The following is a 17,791-nucleotide window of genomic DNA, read 5'->3' on the forward strand; positions in this document are numbered from 1 at the left end:
TTGGGAATCATGATTACCACATACTTTTATGTATTTTTATCATTTCTCACACTAGGGAAACTATTCGGTATTTATACATGTGAGTTTGATTTATTTCACTTATGAGTATGGTCTCAAGCTGCGTCCATTTATTTATAAATATCTCAATGTGATCATTCTTTATAGCTGAGTAGTACTCCATTGTATAAAAATACCACAACTTTTTTATCCATTCCTCAGTTGATGGACACTTAGGTTGTTTCCAAGATCTGGCTATTACAAATTGTGCTGCTATAAACATGGGTGCACATATATCACTGTGGTATGATGCTTTCAGTTCTTCTGGGAATATGCCTAGAAGTGGAATAGCTGGGTCAAATGGGGCTTCCAATCCCAGCTGTCTGAGAAATCTCCAGACTGACCTCCACAATGGTTGCATCGGTCTACACTCCCACCAACAGTGCAGGAGAGATCCTTTTCCCCACAATCTCTCCAGCATTTGTTGTTGTTGGTTTTCTTGATCTTGGCCATCCTTTCAGGAGTGAGATGAAATCTCAGTGTGGTTTTAATTTGCATTTCTCTAATGACTAAGAATGATGAACATTTTTTCATGTATTTATTTGCCGTTTGTATTTCTTCATCTGAGAATTGTGTATTTGTCTCAGATGCCCATTTTTGGATTGAGTCTTTGAATTTTGGGAGTATGATTTTTTAAAAATTCTTTATATGTTTTAGACAGAAGTCCTTTGTCTGAGGAGCAGCTCACTAAGAATTTTTCCCAGTTTGTGGGTTTTCTTTTCAATATGCAGGAGATTTCTTTTGACATGCAGAAATTTTTTAATAAGAGGTGATCCCAGTTATTGATTCTGGGAAGTATTTCCCATGTGGTTTGAGTCCTGTTCATGAATTCTCTACCTACTCCTGTGTCTTCAAGGTTTTTATCCAATTTGTCTTCCAATAGATTTAGTGTTTCTGTTTTAATATTCAGATCTTTGATCCATTTAGATTTTTATTTTAGTACACGGTGATAGGCATGGGTCTAGTTTTAGTTTTTGGCATATGGAGAACCAGTTTTTCCAACACCATGTATTAAAGAGACTGTCGTTCTTCCAGTGAACATGTTTGGCCTCTTTATCAAAGATAATGTGATTGAGTGTGTTTGTAGTTGTGGTTGTATCTTCTAATCTATTCCACTGACTTTCGGCTGTGTTTTGGTTCCAGTACTATGTTGATTTTACTACAGTTGTTTCATAGTATAACTTCAAGTCAGGGATTGTGATGCCTCCTGCCTTGCCTTTGCTGCTTAGAACTGTCTTTGCTATTCTAGGTCTCTTCTCGGTCCAGATGAATTTTAGAAGTGATTTCTCGAGATCTATGAGGTATGTTGATGGTATTTTTATTGTGATTCCATTGAATCTGTATAACAGTTTTGGCAGAATGGCCATTTTCACAATATTTGTCCTTCCTACCCATGAGCAAGGGATGTCTTTTCTTTTTCTGAGATCATCTTCCATTTCATTTTTCAGTGGTTTTGGTAGTAGAGTAATATTTGCTTCCAGGAACAACTTAGGAAGGATTTCTTCCTATTCAATTTCATTGAATAGTTTGAGGAGTGTCGGCATTAGGTCTTTGTATTTCTTGTAGAATTCTGCAGTGAATCCGTCTGGGCCTGGTTTCTTCTTTGTAGGTAAGGACTTAATTACGTTTTCAATTTCATTAGTAGAAATTGGGTTATTCAGCAGTTTTACATCTTCTTGACCTAGCTTTGGTACTTCATATGTTTCTAAGAATCTGCCTATTTCTTCTGTGTTATCAAATCTTTGAGAGTAGAGGTTTTCAAAATAGGTGTTGGTGATCTTCAATGTTTCTCTAGGGTCTGTAGTGATTTTGCCTTTTTCGTTCCTTATTGCATGAATTTGAACTTTTTCTTACCTTTTTAAAATAAGGTTGGCTAGGGGCTTATCAATTTTATTTATTCTTTCGAAGAACCAACTCTTTGATTCATCGATTTTTTTGGATTGTTTTCTTAGTCTCTATTGCATTGATTTCTGCTCTGATTTTTATAATTTCCTCTCTTCTTTTGGCTTTGGGCTTGACTTGCTCTTCTTTTTCTAGATGTTTGATATATAACATTAGGTTATTTATTTGTACTCATTCTGTTTGCCTGATGTGGGAACTCAGTGCAATAAATTTTCCTCTGAGGACAGCTTTCATTGCATCCCACAGATTTCAGTAAGTTGTATTTGTGTTTTCATTTGTTTGTAGGTATTGTTTAATTTCTTCTTTAATTTCCTCTGTGACCCACTGATTACTCAAGAGTGTGTTATTCAGTTTCCATGTGTTTGTGGAATTTTTGTGGTATCTTTTATCATTAATTTCTAATTTCATAGTGCTATGATCCAACAACATGCAAGGGATAATTTCAACTCTTTTGCATTTATTTAAATATGTTCTGTGAGTTAATATATGGTCTATTTTAGAGAATGACCCATGTACTGCTGAGAAGAATGTGTGTTCTGTTGTTGTTGGGTGGGCACACTCTGTATATGTCTATCAAGTCCATTTGTTCACAGGTGTGATTCAGTTCTTTTATTTCTTTGCTGATTTTCTGTCTGCTTGATCTGTCCATTGGTGTCAATGGTATGTTAAGATTTCCTGTTATAATTGTATTACTGCTAACTTGGTTTTTTATTTCTGTTAATACTTGTTTTATATAACTGAGTGCTCTGGAACTTGGTGCATATATATTTAAGATAGTTATCCTCTTGAGGTTTTCCCCTAACCAGTATGTAGTGACCTTCTTTATCTCTTCTGATCATTATTGGTTTGAAGTTCACATTGTCTGCAAACAGAATAGCTACCCCCACTTTTTTTTTGGGTTCCTGTTGCATGAAGTATTGTTTTCCATCCTTTGACTTTCAGTCTGTGAGTATCCTTTTGGGTTAGATGGGTTTCTTATAGACAGCATACGGTTGGATTTTGTTTCTTGATCCATTCTGCCAGTCTGTTTCTTTTAATTGGTGCATTGAGACCATTTACATTAATGGTTATTACTGTTAAATGCTGGTTTATTGTTGACATGTTATCTCTCTGCTGTTGCATCTTTATCTTTCTGTTCCGTTTAATTGTCTGCTTTGTTTAGTGGTTTTTTCCTTTGTGTATCTAAACTGTCTTTCAGTATTCTTTGTAGGGTTGGCTTGGTGATCATGAAGTCCTTTAGCTGTTCTTTGTCATGGAAGTATCTTATTTCTCCATTGATTTTTTTTTTATTTAAGAGGAAAAAGAGAAAAACACAAAACAAAACAAAGCAGTGTAAGGTTACATATAATACAGAACTACAAAAAAAAGCATAACAGTAAGAAATCACCTGTTAATAGATTACATATTATCATCTTGGAAATAGTTGCTCAAATCACAGTATCAAAGAATACAAAGTAGACATTCAAACAGAGAGACTACAAACAGCTGTGTTCAATGATCCAAAAACATTAATATAGTCAGCTATTCAACATCCCTATACACACTTGCTGTTATATCCGTTAGAGCTCTTTTTTCCCCTTCCTCTCTTTTTACAACAAAATTTACACATTTTAGATTTTATTACTCCTTAGTTCTTATTACTTTTTTTGGGGGGGAGAATAAAGTCAAATATGGCAGAACAAAGCTGTCAGTGAAAACCAAGGATAGACTTAGCACATGATGTAGAACAGAGTATACGGTTATTAACAATAGTTATCAACATTGTCTCTTGTTTCCTTAAAAAGATTTGTCTATTGTCGATGTCCGCTCCCGGCCGGCAGGAAGGACACACGACATAGTCTGGTAGTGGACAACCTTTTCTTTTTATTCTTCTTCTCCGTACAGCCTGCCCTGGGTTCTCCCAGCTGAAGCCTCCTTTGGTCCGCTCCCCGCGGCTCCTTTTGTGCTTCAGTCTGCCCCGAAGCCTCTATCGGTCCGCTCTCTGCGGCTCCTTCTGGGCTTCTACTTCCGGGCTTCTACCTGGCTTCTACTTCCTCCCAGGGGTGGCACCGGTATATATACGGATACAGTGTCCAATCATGTTAAAGTAAGCAAGGCAAGCTGATTGGCTAACATCATCAGTTGCTAGGCAGACTATATTGTTGAGCGGGTTGTTTACGCGGTAAGCAGGAAACTAGCATATTCGATGGGAGGGGTAATCTACCTCAGGCCTCACTCTTTACTACAGGCCTCACGTCCGCCAAGTGAGGCGACCGGGCTCGGGGCTGCGGCTCCCAACATCTCCCCCTTTTTTATTTTTTATAAATGTGCGCATCGTAGCCCTTCCTGGACTGGGTGCAGAGGCTTATGCCCTATGCGTAGGCCCACCGTAGGTCCTTGGCTTAGACCCTGGTCGGCCGTCCCATGGTCTGCCAAGGCCCTGAGGCCCTCGTCCTTTTTCTAGGGCCAGGCACAAACTGGACGGAACCTGGATGCACACAAGCTTGCACTCATTTCCTCTCCGTAAAGAAATCCCCTCGGAGAGAAATTTAGACCTGGGCAGCATCTAACAGTCCAGCGGCTTACGTGCAGGATGGGGTAGGGCCTGGCTTAGGTCGAGTCGTGCTGGGGAGGCACGCTCTTACCCGTCATTGACTCATCTACCCTGCTGTGTATTGTCACCTTATGGAGGAGAATGAAGGATGCCCGCCATATCTAGACTCGGTCGTGGGCCAATCGAGCAAGCCATGCATATGCCTGAGGATCTTTTTGTCCATTTCGGGCTACCGCTATTTCTATTCATCTTGTTGGTTGGTCTGTGATGGATCTCCAGTAGGGCAGGTCTGATCTTCAGTCGAGGGCTTTGTTGCCCGTGTCAGTCTCTCCGGTATCCACAGTGGTTCTCGTCCCGGTTCCTGTGGGAAAACACAAACCGCGCCTCGGTTCCAGCTGACCACTGGATCCGGGCCCATCCATTGTCCTGTCAGGACATCTTTCCACTTCACCCACCCTTTATGGTTGGGGGAAGGGTTGCAGTGCTCCACAGCTGGGGAGCGATTATCATTATTTAAATTTAAAAAATTGTGTGTGAATAGTGCCATGGATAATCGTGCCTTTGGGGCCAGGCCTTGGCCTACTCCCCCTTTTTGTTTTTGTAAAATTTTTTTGAGGCTTCTATGAGCCCTCTCAATGATTCCTTGACCTTGGGGATTGTATGGGATACCATGTTTTAATTGAACCTCCATCATTTTGCAGAACTCATTGAAAGCTTTGCCTATATAGGCTGGTCCATTATCAGTTTTTAATATCTTTGGTTTGCCCCATGCGGCCCAAGCCGCCAGGCAATGATTGATCACATTAGACACTTTTTCACCTGTTTCTGCTGTTGCAAATATGACGCGAGAACAGGTGTCTGTGGAAACATGAACATATTTAAGAGTCCCAAACTCCTGTATATGTGTGATGTCCATCTGCCAAACATCACCAGGGATCAAACCTCGAGGGTTTACTCCCCCTTTTTGTTTTTTATTTTTTATTTTTATCTTTTTCGTTTTTTTTTTTTTTTTTTTTTTTTTTTTTTTTTTTTTATTGGTACCAGGGATCGAACTAACAACTGCCTGCTTGTAAGGCAGGCGCTTATGCCGCTGAGCTAAATCCCTAGCCCCCTTTTTCCTCGACCGGCGTTTTTCTCAGCCTGCTCGGCAGAGAACTCTGTGTACCAGGCTCGCCAATCCAGGTAACTGCCCGAGGGCAGACAGGCCTTTGCCAGCTGAATCCAGTCCGCGGGGGTGAGGGGCCCAGAAGACAGATTCTCCAGCATGGCAATGGTGTAAGGCGCAGTCGGCCCAAAGGTTGTAACTGCATTTTTAAGTTCTCTAATCTGCTTTATCTCAAAAGGCTCCCATACATTGCGTCCCTGGCCCATAGCTACTTGTACAGGAAATATCTCGTAGGGGCCACTATCTATCCCAGGTGGATGTACCTCATGAGACAAGCGTCCCCCCTGCCAAAGCCGCCTGTAAAAATACCGACCTGCCGGCGGCGGAGCATAAGACAGCGGCCGTGATTGGGCGGAAAATGGGGGCCCGTGCATCACTTCCTGTTCTGGCGAAGAGGAAGGGAGCTCCCGGGCGGCCGCCCCGCGGCGAGGGATCGCCTCCGGAAACGGCCCCCAAGGTGGGGCGGAAGGCTTCGCCTCCCTCTCGCGCCGGGGCGCACTCAGGAGCTCTCTACTCTTCCGCAGACCCGACTCCTTATGGAGCGACTTAGGCTCCTGACAGCTAGTCTCTTTGGCCTCCCTGCCATTCAACTTTCCCTCGTCCTCGGAGTCAGACGACTCCGAGGCTAGAGCCCCGTCCTCCTCCTTAGCATCCTTGTTCCCCTTGACGGACCCCTCTCGGGAGCTCCCTGACTGGGCCTGCTCAGATACCCTGCATACTTTTGTAAGCTCTTGAGAGCTTTCTCCACAACCACCCTCGCTCTTAGTGCCGCTACCTAGCATGTTTCCCATTTTTTAATATGTTACTCACCGCGTGAGGCCCAAGGAATCCGCCACTTACGCGTGAGCCTGAGGGGAGTCTAAAAGCCCTGTAGGTGCGCGCCACCCAGAGCCCAGGCTTATCCCCAACTCACCTGTCTCGCAGCTCTGTACTGGAGCGTTGTCCACTTCCACGTCGCGGGGGTGATCAGTCCCCGGGCGGGCCTCCAAATGTCGATGTCCGCTCCCGGCCGGCAGGAAGGACACACGACATAGTCTGGTAGTGGACAACCTTTTCTTTTTATTCTTCTTCTCCGTACAGCCTGCCCTGGGTTCTCCCAGCTGAAGCCTCCTTTGGTCCGCTCCCCGCGGCTCCTTTTGTGCTTCAGTCTGCCCCGAAGCCTCTATCGGTCCGCTCTCTGCGGCTCCTTCTGGGCTTCTACTTCCGGGCTTCTACCTGGCTTCTACTTCCTCCCAGGGGTGGCACCGGTATATATACGGATACAGTGTCCAATCATGTTAAAGTAAGCAAGGCAAGCTGATTGGCTAACATCATCAGTTGCTAGGCAGACTATATTGTTGAGCGGGTTGTTTACGCGGTAAGCAGGAAACTAGCATATTCGATGGGAGGGGTAATCTACCTCAGGCCTCACTCTTTACTACAGGCCTCACGTCCGCCAAGTGAGGCGACCGGGCTCGGGGCTGCGGCTCCCAACAGTCTATCTCATTAGATATTATAAAGTTGGACAAAACAGTAGAGAACAAGACCAATAAAACTTAGACATTGTAAACATTACAGGACTTCCAAAGGAGACAATAGTCAAACCAGAATGGGCATCTTAGTGAATCTTACTGCCTTCAAAGTAGTTGCCTATACCCTCGGACCTGATACTATCCCACAGAATGGAACAGAGTCTAATCAGTCAAAACAAGATCGTGGGAGCATTACAGGACTTCAAAACAAGTTAATAGGAAATCGAAAAGAGTTACTATTATATATCCTAATTTTTTAAATTTTTCCCTTAATTAAAATAAACATAAGAAATAACTAAATAATTTTTTAAAAGAATAATAGTTACCATAGTGTCTGTCTTTTTCCTTGAGATATTTGGATAAAACTTCATATACTATAGCTTCAAATATTTCCATATCAAGAAGCCCGGAATAAAGCCTTTCTAATTAATAAGTGAAAATTTTATAAGGCTTCAAGGCCACATAATGGGGAATCATGATTGCCACATATTTTCATATATTTGAATCATTACTTACATTAGGGAAACTATTCGGTATTCATACATGCGAGATTGATTTATTTCACTTATGAGTATGGTCTCAAGCTGCGCCCATTTATTGATAAATATCTCAATGTGATCCTTCTTTATAGCTGAATAATATTCCATTGTATAGAAATACCACAACTTTTTTATCCATTCCTCAGTTGATGGACACTTGGGTTGTTTCCAAGATCTGGCGATTACAAATTGTGCTGCTATAAACATAGGTGCACATAAATCACTGTGGTATGATGCTTTCAGTTCTTCTGGGAATATGCCTAGAAGTGGAATAGCTGGAATAAATGGGATTTCCAATCCCAACTTTTTGAGAAACCTCCAGACAGACCTCCACAAAGGCTGTACCAGTCTACACTCCCACCAACAGTGCAGGAGAGTTCCTTTTTCCCCACATCCTCTCCAGCATTTGTTGTTGTTGGTTTTCTTGATCCTGGCCATTCTTTCAGGAGTGAGATGGTATCTCAGTGTGGTTTTAATTTGCATTTCTCTGATGACCAATGATGATGAGCATGTTTTCATATATTTATTTGCCATTTGCATTTCTTCATCTGAGAATTGCGTATTCATCTCAGATGCCCATTTTTGGATTGGATCTTTGAATTTTGGAGGTCTGAGTTTTTTTAATTCTTTATATGTTTTAGACAAGAGTCCCTTGTCTGAGAGAGAGTTCACTAAAATCTTTTCCCAGTTTGTGGGTTTTCTTTTCACTATGCTGGAGATTTCTTTTGACATGCAGAAACTTTTTAATAAGAGGTGATCCCAGTTATTGATTCTGGGAAGTGTTTCCCGTGCGGTTTGAGTTCTGTTCATGAATTCTCTACCTACTCCTATGTCTCCAAGGTTTCTACCCACTTTGTCTTCCAATAGATTTAGTGTTTCTGTTTTAATATTCAGATCTTTGACCCATTTAGATTTTAATTTAGTACATGGTGATAGACATGGGTCTAGCTTTAGTTTTCGGCAAATGGAGAGCCAGTTTTTCCAGCACCATTTATTAAAGAGACTGTCGTTCTTCCAGTGAACCTGCTTGGCTCCTTTATCAAAGATAAGGTGGTTGAGTGTGTTTGTAGTTGTGGTTGTATCTTCTAATCTATTCCATTGATCTTCGCCTCTGTTTTGATTCCAATACCATGTTGATTTTACTACTGTTGCTTTGTAGTATAATTTCAAGTCAGGGATTGTGATGCCTCCTGCTTTGCCTTTGCTGCTTAGAATTGCCTTTGCGATTCTAGGTCTCTTCTGGTTCCAGATGAATTTTAGGAGTGATTTCTCTAGATCTATAAGGTATGTTGATGGTATTTCTATTGGGATTGCATTGAATCTGTATAAGAGTTTTGGGAGAATGGCCATCTTCACAATGTTTGTTCTTCCTATCCATGAGCAAGGGATGTCTTTCCATTTTCTGAGATCATCTTCAATTTCCTTTTTCAGTGTATTATAGTTTTCACTGTATAAGTCTTTCACTTCTTTCATAAGAGTAATTCCTAAATATTTCATTTTTTTGCTTGCTAATGTGAATAGTCCAGTTTCTCTTATTTCCCTCTCTGTAATTTTGTTGTTCGTGTATAGGAATGCTATTGATTTCTGAGTATTGATTTTGTATCCAGCCACATTACTGAATTTATTTATTGTATCTAAGAGTATTTCAATGGAGTTTAGGGGGTCTTCTATGTAGAGTATCATGTCATCTGCAAACAATGATAACTTAACTTCTTCTTTTCCTATCTTTACCCCTTTTATTTCTCTTTCTTGCCTAATTGCTCTGGCTAGTACTTCCAGTACTATATTAAATAGGAGTGGTGATAAAGGACATCCTTGTCTTGTGCCTGATTTTAAAGTAAAGGCTTTCAATTTTTGGCCATTTAGAATGATGCTGGCTGTTGGTTTGTCATAAATGGCCTTTATTATATTGAGGTAAAGACCATCTATTCCAATTTTCTGTAAAGTTCTTATCATGAATAAATGTTGGACCTTATCGAAGGCTTTTTCTGCATCTATAGAAATGATCATGTGATTCTTATTTTTGGCTTTATTGATATGGTGGATTACATTTATTGATTTGCGTATGTTGAACCATCCTTGCATTCCTGGGATGAATCCCACTTGGTCATGGTGTATAATCTTCTTGATGATTTGCTGGATCCTATTTGCCAATATTTTATTGAGGATTTTTGCATCTGTGTTCATTAGGGAGATCGGTCTATAGTTCTCTTTTTTAGTTGGGTCTTTCTCAGGTTTTGGTACTAGAGTAATATTTGCTTCCAGGAACGACTTAGGAAGGATTGCTTCCCTTTCAATTTCATTGAACAGTTTGAGGAGTGTCGGCATTAGGTCTTCTTTGTATTTCTTGTAGAATTCTGCAGTGAATCCATCTGGGCCTGGGCTCTTCTTGGTGGGTAAGGACTTAATTACATTTTCAATTTCAGTAACAGAGATTGGGTTATTCAACAGTTTTACATCCTCTTGATCTAGCTTTGGCACTTCATATGCTTCTAAGAATCTGTCTATTTCTTCTGTGTTATCAAACTTTTGAGAGTAGAGGTTTTCGAAGTAGGTGTTGATGATCTTCTGTATTTCTATTGGGTCTGTAGTGATTTCTCCTTTTTCATTTCTTATTGCATGAATTTGAGCTTTTTCTTCCCTTTTTTTAATAAGGTTGGCTAGGGGCTTATCGATTTTATTTATTCTTTCAAAGAACCAACTCTTTGATTTGTTGATTCTTTGGATTGTTTTCTTAGTCTCTATTGCATTGATTTCTGCTCTGATTTTTATAATTTCCTCTCTTCTTTTGGCTTTGGGCTTGACTTGCTCTTCTTTTTCTAGCTGTTTGAGGTGTAGCATCAAGTTATTTATTTGTATTCATTCTGTTTTCCTGATGTGGGAACTCAGTGCAATAAATTTTCCTCTCAGGACGGCTTTCATTGCATCCCACAGGTTCTGGTAAGTTGTATCTGTATTTTCATTTTCTTTTAGGTATTGTTTGATTTCTTCTTTAATTTCCTCTGTGACCCACTGATTACTCAAGAGTGTGTTATTCAGTTTCCATGTGTTTGTGGGATTTTTGCAGTATCTTTTATCATTAATTTCTAATTTCAGAGCGCTATGATCCGATAACATGCAAGGGATGATTTCAGCTCTTTTGCACTTGTTTAAATATGTTCTGTGAGCTAATATATGGTCTATTTTAGAAAATGATCCATGTACTGCTGAGAAGAATGTGTATTCTGATGTTGTTGGGTGGAACATCCTGTATATGTCTATCAAACCCATTTGTTCACAGGTATGATTCAGTTCTGTTATTTCTTTGCTCATTTTCTGTCTGGTTGATCTGTCCCTCGGTGTCAATGGCCTATTAATGTCTCCTGTTACAATTGTGTTACTGATAATTTGAGTTTTCATTTCTGTTAATAGTTGTTTTATATAACTGGGTGCTCTGGAGTTTCGTGCATATATATTTAAGATAGTTATCTCTTCCTCTTGGAGTTTTCCCCTTACGAGTATGTAGTGACCTTCTTTGTCCTTTATGGTCATTGTTGATTTAAAGTTCATGTTGTCTGCTAACAGAATGGCTACTCCTGCCTTTTTTTGGATTCCTCCTGCATGAAGTATTGTTTTCCATTCTTGACTTTCAGTTTGTGAGTATCCTTCTGGGTTAGATGGGTTTCCTGTAAACAGCATATGGTTGGATTTTGTTTCTTGATCCATTCTGCTAGTCTGTCTCTTTTGATTGGTGCATTGAGACCATTTACATTAATGATTATTACTGTTAAATGCTGGTTTACTGTTGACATATTATCTCTCTGCTGTTGCATCTTTATTTTTCTGTTTTGTTTAATTATTTGCTTTGCTTAGTTGTTTTTTCCTTTGTGTATCTAAACTGTCTCTCAATATTTTTTGCAGGGTTGGTTTGGTGTTCATGAAGTTCTTCACCTGTTCTTTGTCATGGAAGTATCATATTTCACCATCTATTTTGAATGATAGTTTTGCAGGATATATCAGTCTCGGTTGGAAATCATTTTGCTTTAGGATCTGGAATACTTCACTCCATGCTCTTCTTGACTTTATCGTTTGTGCTGAGAAGTCTGCTGTGATTCTGATAGGTTTTCCTTTATAAGTGATCTGTCTTTTCTCTCTGACAGCTTTTAGTAATCTATTCTTGTGTTGGATTTCTGGGATGGTGATTATTATATGTCTGGGTGTAGTTTTATTTTGGTTATGAGTGTTTGGAGTTCTATATGCTTCACTGATCTTGATGTCAGTTTCTGATCTCATGCTTGGGAAATTTTCAGCTATTACTTCTCTAAATATCCGCTTGACATCCTTTATGTTGTCTCCCTCTCTTTCATTAATCCCTATCATTCTTATGTTATTCTTCTTTGCATCGTCTTGCAGTTGTTGAATTGTTGTTTCCTGATTCCTTGTTATTTTCAGAAGATCTTTCCTTTCCTGTTCACTAGCTGCAATCATGTCTTCAAGGTCTGAAATTCTATCTTCACTTTCATTAAGGCGGTTTTTACAACTTTCAGTGGAGTTTTTTATTTCCTGTATATCTCTGTGCATCTGCATTATGTATTCTGTTTGTTTCTTATATTGCTCGTCTAGGGATTCTATCTTTTTGTTTAGTTCCTCCAAGTTTTTATCTGTGTTTTCTTTAGATATATTTAGAATCTCTTTCATTTCTTTTATCATTTCTTCTTTTATCTGGGAGATTATTTCGAGTTTGAATTTCTTTAAAGCTTCCTGGAGTTGTTTGTCAACTTCAGTAGCTATTATGTCCGATATATGAGGTGGATGGGATATATTTTCTTCTATATACATTGCTCCTAGGGTTTCCTGAGATGGGCTGGAGGTTTGAGGTTGTAATTTGGTCTTTCGTTTTGTCATTTTGTATATTTCTGTGTTTCAAGTGTTATTTGAAAGCTTCCTCAGGATCTGTTGAAAATCCCCTTCTATGCTTGGAGCTACTGAGCCTCTGACACCGCACTACCCCAAGCCATTGGGCCTGCAGAACCAGTGTCCCTCCTCTGCCTGCTCAGAACTCCGCAGTTCCAGACAAGCTGGGCCTCAGGGACACTGTGCGCCCACCTGCCCCTTGGAAGATCCACAGCTCTTCAATTGCAGCCAGGTTAGGGTGCTCTCCACAGGCCACAGTGCCTCAGGAGCCTGTGATCCCTCCCTGCTTGCAGAGATATCCACAGTCCTCTAGGCAAAGGAAGGGACTTCTGCAGGCACTCCAGATCCGCCCAGCTCCTCCTCTGCAGGCAGATGGCTAGGCGCGGCTGGGCTCCGGGGTTAGTGTAGGCCCGCCCATCCGTCAGGAGCTCAGCAGACTTCCAAGTGTAGCCGGGGAGGAGGGATGGGGAGGCAGCTGTAGTGGCCTCTAACCCACTGCTCCACTTCACTGCACCCAGAAGCCTGGGGGGTCCGGAACAGTCTGAGATTTGGGCAGACTGTGCTGCGCACTCACCACAGGCTGAGGTGCCTCAGGAAGCTGCGATGCCTCCCTGCTTGCAGAAGTATTCAGTCCTTCAGACAAAGGAACGGGCTTCTGCAGGGACTCCGGATCCGCCCAGCTCCTCCTCTGCAGGAGATGGCTAGGTGCGGCTGGGCTCGGGGGTTAGTGTAGGCCCGCCCATCCGTCAGGAGCTCAGCAGACTTCCAAGTGTAGCAGGGGGGGATGGGGAGGCAGCTGTAGTGGCCTCTAACCCACTGTTCCACTTCTCTGCACCCAGAAGCCTGGGGGGTCTGGAACAGTCTGAGATTTGGGCAGACTGTGCTGGGCACTCACCACAGGCTGAGGTGCCTCAGCTTCTCCATTGATTTTGAAGGACAGTTTTTCAGGGTACATCAGTCTAGGTTGGAAATCATTTTCCTTTAGGATCTGAAATACTTCACTCCATGTTCTTCTTGACTTTATTGTTTGTACTGAAAAGTCTGCTGTGATTCTGAGAGTTTTCTTTCATAGGTGATCTGTCTTTTCTCTCTGACATCTTTTAATATTCTATTCTTTTGTTCAGTTTCTGGGATGGTGATTATTATATGTCTGGGTGTAGTTTTATTTTGGTTATGACTATTTGGAGTTCTATATGCTTCACTAATCTGAATGTCAGCTTCCACTCTCATGTTTTGGGAAATTTCCAGCTATTACTTCTGTAAATACCCTCTTGATATCATTTGTGTTGTCCCCTTCTTTTTCATTCATCCCTATCAATCTTACGCTATTTTTCTTTGAATCATCTTGCAGCTATTGAATAGCTATTTCCTGATTCCTTGTTATTTCCTTTTATGTTCACTTGCTGCAATCTTGTCTTCTAGGTCTGAAATTCTATCTTCACTTTTTTTGAAGTGCTTTTGACAGCTTTCAATGGACTTATTGATTTCCTGTGTATCTCTTTCAATCTGCTTCATGTATTCTGTTTGTTTTGTATATTGTTCATCCAGGGATTCTATTTTTTGTTTAGTTCCTCCAATTTTTAAACTGTGTCTTCTTATGATATGTTCAGCATCTTCTTCATTTCTTTTATCATTTCTTCTTGTACTTGAGAGATTATTTCTAATTTTAATTCCTTTAAAGCTTCCTGGAGTTGCTTCCTTATTTCAGTTACTATTATTTCAGGTATTTCAGGCATATGGCATGTATTTTCTTCTATGTACATGGCTCCTTGGCTTTCTTTGGATGGGCTGGATGTTTGAGATTGCATTTTGTCATTTTCCTATATTTCTGTGTTTCAAGTGATGTTCCAAAGCTTCCCCTGGATGTGTTGGAAATTGTCTCCTATGTCCTGGGCTCCTGGGACTCCTCTGGTAGTGTAGCTCCCTCCTTGAGCAGCAAGGCCTCTGGATTATAAGAAAGTTGCCAGGCTCCTTTCAGGTAGACCTAAAGCTCCCTCAAGCTGCACAGCTCCCCTCTCTGGCAGCAAAGCTCCCCTGAGGGGAAAAAGGCCGCCTGATTTGATCCAGGCAATCCCAAATCCCATAATTCCAATTTAGTGTGGCTGCAAGCTCAGTGGACCCTCAACCCTCTACAGCAAGGATCTCATACTCTCCCGGGGATTGGATGTTGTGTAACCATCCAGCTCCTTGGATGAAGAAGGACCCCCTATGGCCTAGGTAGGCCTCAAACCTCCTCAGCAGGGCTGCTCCCTCCCCAGGCGGTGGCAGTAGTGCTGGTGCTCTCCAGGTCAAAAGAAGGTTGCAGGCAAGGCCGGAGCAGGTTCCTGCAGCTTGGCCCAGTTCCCTCCTTCAGGTGCGGCAGCTGTCGTGTGCCCTCCGGGTGAGAGAGGGCAGTCAGCAAGGCTGGAGTGGGGTCCTGTGGCTAGGCCCAGTTCCCTCTTACTGGCGGACAGCTACAGTGTGCCCTCCAGGTGAGAGAGGGTGGTCAGCAAGGCCGGAACTGGGTCCCGCGGCTCGGCCCAACTCACTCCTCCAAGCGGGCAGCTGCAGTGTGCACCCATGAGGTCAATTTCTATTTGCATGTGTAGCTATCCACTGTCTGAGTATAAATAAATGTCTGTAGTAAATACTTGTGTGTATATGAACATGTGGATAAAATCATGCAAACATTCAGTGTGCATATTCAACATTATACAGAGAGCATGATGATAGTGCTAGGCATCCCAGCATGCATGTGTTCCATACCAGTTTGTCAGTAGGAAGCCTGCTGTTAGCATCAGTATTTCAAGTCCAGTTACGGATCCTTTCCTGGCCTCTCAAAATGGGTTGCTGGTAACTGTCTAAAAGGAGGGAGGTTTTCCTAGCAGAAGGGAGAGGAACCATTATGAGAGATGCTGAATGAAGAGTAGGGTAACCCCAGAGTACAGCAAGTGGTCTGAGCTGGACATTATCTCTTTCACCTCATTCCAGAGTCCAAGTCTTTTCTGTGAAACACTTGAAAATGTACATCTGAGTAGTGAAAAAGTGAGAGTTCACTCTCTCAGACAGCTGCTTCTGTGGTTTGTAATATACAGTGTAGATTCTCCACTCTACCTACCTCCAAATTTTCACTCCCAGAATGTGGGTAACTAATGCCATCTGGTCCTGCTCTATGTCACCATTCACTCCATGTAAGGTCTCCTCTCCTTTATGTGGTTCCCACTGCCTTTGTTTTAATCACTGCTAACACCTGATACTCTTTGAATTCTCCAATCAAGTGTCCTCTAAAGATGCTATAAGGTCCTTGCTAGACTCAAGCAGGTGGGACTTGATGGGAAGGAAATACTTTCTGAGCTCATTTCTCCAGTTCCTTTCCTGCTTCTGTCTCCCTGAACTGTGAGAAGAGTGATAAAGTCTATCCTCACACTCAGGGGCAATGCCATGGGAGGCCACGAGAAGATTATTTTAAGAGTGGTGATTAAACATGTTTCTGTGATGTATGCCTTCTCCCCCCCCCCCAAGCACAGCTAGGTTGGCATATCATTCCTGAAGTACAGAAATGATCCCTGAAAGTACAGCCTGTGGCATGTGCTTCTCAAATGTCTCTGACACTTGTGAGGTGGATATTTTTATCTCCATGAAGCATCATTAATTTGAAACTGCCATTTCTGGAAGCAACACTCTCTCAGGTTCTTCTAATAAAAGAGCTCTTACATAGGCATGAGGGAAACCCATGTGGCTGCCTGACAGGGATCCCAGTGTGGGAAGGTGTTCACGAGCAGCTTTGCACCCTCCTCTCCCCAGCAGTGAACTCGCACTCCAGGAGACTTTAGTTCCTTTGGAATCTCTCCACCTGCCTGGCTCTGATTAAGTCTGATAGCATTATTTGCGATACTGAAGAGGCCAGAGGAAGATATGATAAAGTATTTTTCCTAATATCAAAAGCCACTATTTTAAAGCCCATTTTCTTATTGTTTAGTGAATAAGGTAGTGGTGATGGGAGGGTAATCTAGCATCTTTGTCTTTACCTTAGAATGGTAAGGCCCATGAATTTTTAGAGATGTAAAACTAAATTTTAGGTCTACTCTTTGTGATATATAGATTTGACTGAGCAACAGGGCTGTTTGTTCGTAGTGATTCATGGTGGCAAATAGTAAGTTTGTTCGGAGAGTGACAGGAATAACAGTACATTTGTTTTCTCAGTCCTCAATGACTTGGTTCTTTTAGAAAATTATCAAAAATGACTTGAGTTATTTCACACCATTTTTTTTTTGTTTTTGTAGTGCTGGGGGTTAAATTCAAATGTCAGGCTATATTCTCAGCACCTACATGCACACTTAAATTTTGTTTTTTTCTTTTTTTTATTTAAGGAGAAAAAGGAAAAAAGCAGAAAAAAGGTACAAGTTATACAGAATTTCAGAAAAAAAATAAACAGTAGGATATCACTAGTTAATGGATTACATATTGTCATCTTAGAAATATTTGTTCAAGTTACAAGATTAAACCATATAAAGTGGACATTCAAACGGTGAGGCTGCAAACAGTTCTGTTCAATGATCCAACAAAACTCAGTAATATCATTGTCTATCTTATACACTTAAATATACATGCAGTTATACCATTTAGAGCACTTTCTTTTCCTCTCTTTTGTACATTGACTATTACACATTTTGGGTTTTATTGCTCCCACAGTTCTTATTACTTTTTTTGGAAGAGAGTAAAACCAAATGTGACTTAACAGAACAGGTTGAATCAAAAGGGTGGACATAATAGATAATGTAAAAACATAATACAAGGTGATCAATAATGGTTACCATAATGCCTCCCGCTATCTCAAATAGAATTGCTTATATCATCAGTAACAATAAAATTGAACAAAACAGTCAAGAACGAAACCAACAAAACCAAAACATTGGAGACATTACAGGTCTTCAAAAGTAGATAATAGTCAACCAGAATGGGCATCATAATGAATCCCACTATCTTCACAGCTGTTGCCTAATCTTTTGAACCTGGTACTATCAAGCAAAGCAGAATAGAGGAACATCAGTCAAAACAAGATGGTGAGAGCAATACAGGGCTTCAAATCAAGTTAATAGAATATCAAAGTGGGTTACTATAATATATCCTGCTTTTTAAAATTTATTTTTCCTTTAATTAAAAGGATAAAAATTAAAAAGTAAATAATAAAATGGAGATTGAGATAAAAGAG

The 17,791-nt window shown here is 41.0% G+C and overlaps 1 long non-coding RNA gene across 1 annotated transcript; it reads right to left on the reverse strand.

Moving 5' to 3' along the window:
* Positions 1-3,802: 3,802 nt before the first annotated feature.
* LOC134478661 (uncharacterized) lies at positions 3,803-7,133 on the reverse strand. Its single transcript, XR_010051408.1, has 2 exons — positions 6,571-7,133; positions 3,803-4,853 (listed from the first exon to the last, which is right to left on the reverse strand). It is a non-coding gene; the product is annotated as an uncharacterized LOC134478661 (long non-coding RNA).
* Positions 7,134-17,791: the final 10,658 nt, after the last annotated feature.

Source organism: Cavia porcellus, unplaced genomic scaffold, assembly GCF_034190915.1.
Source record: "Cavia porcellus strain 051 isolate PalLab524CR breed Dunkin Hartley unplaced genomic scaffold, mCavPor4.1 scaffold_1, whole genome shotgun sequence".
NCBI classification, from domain to species: Eukaryota; Metazoa; Chordata; class Mammalia; order Rodentia; family Caviidae; genus Cavia; species Cavia porcellus.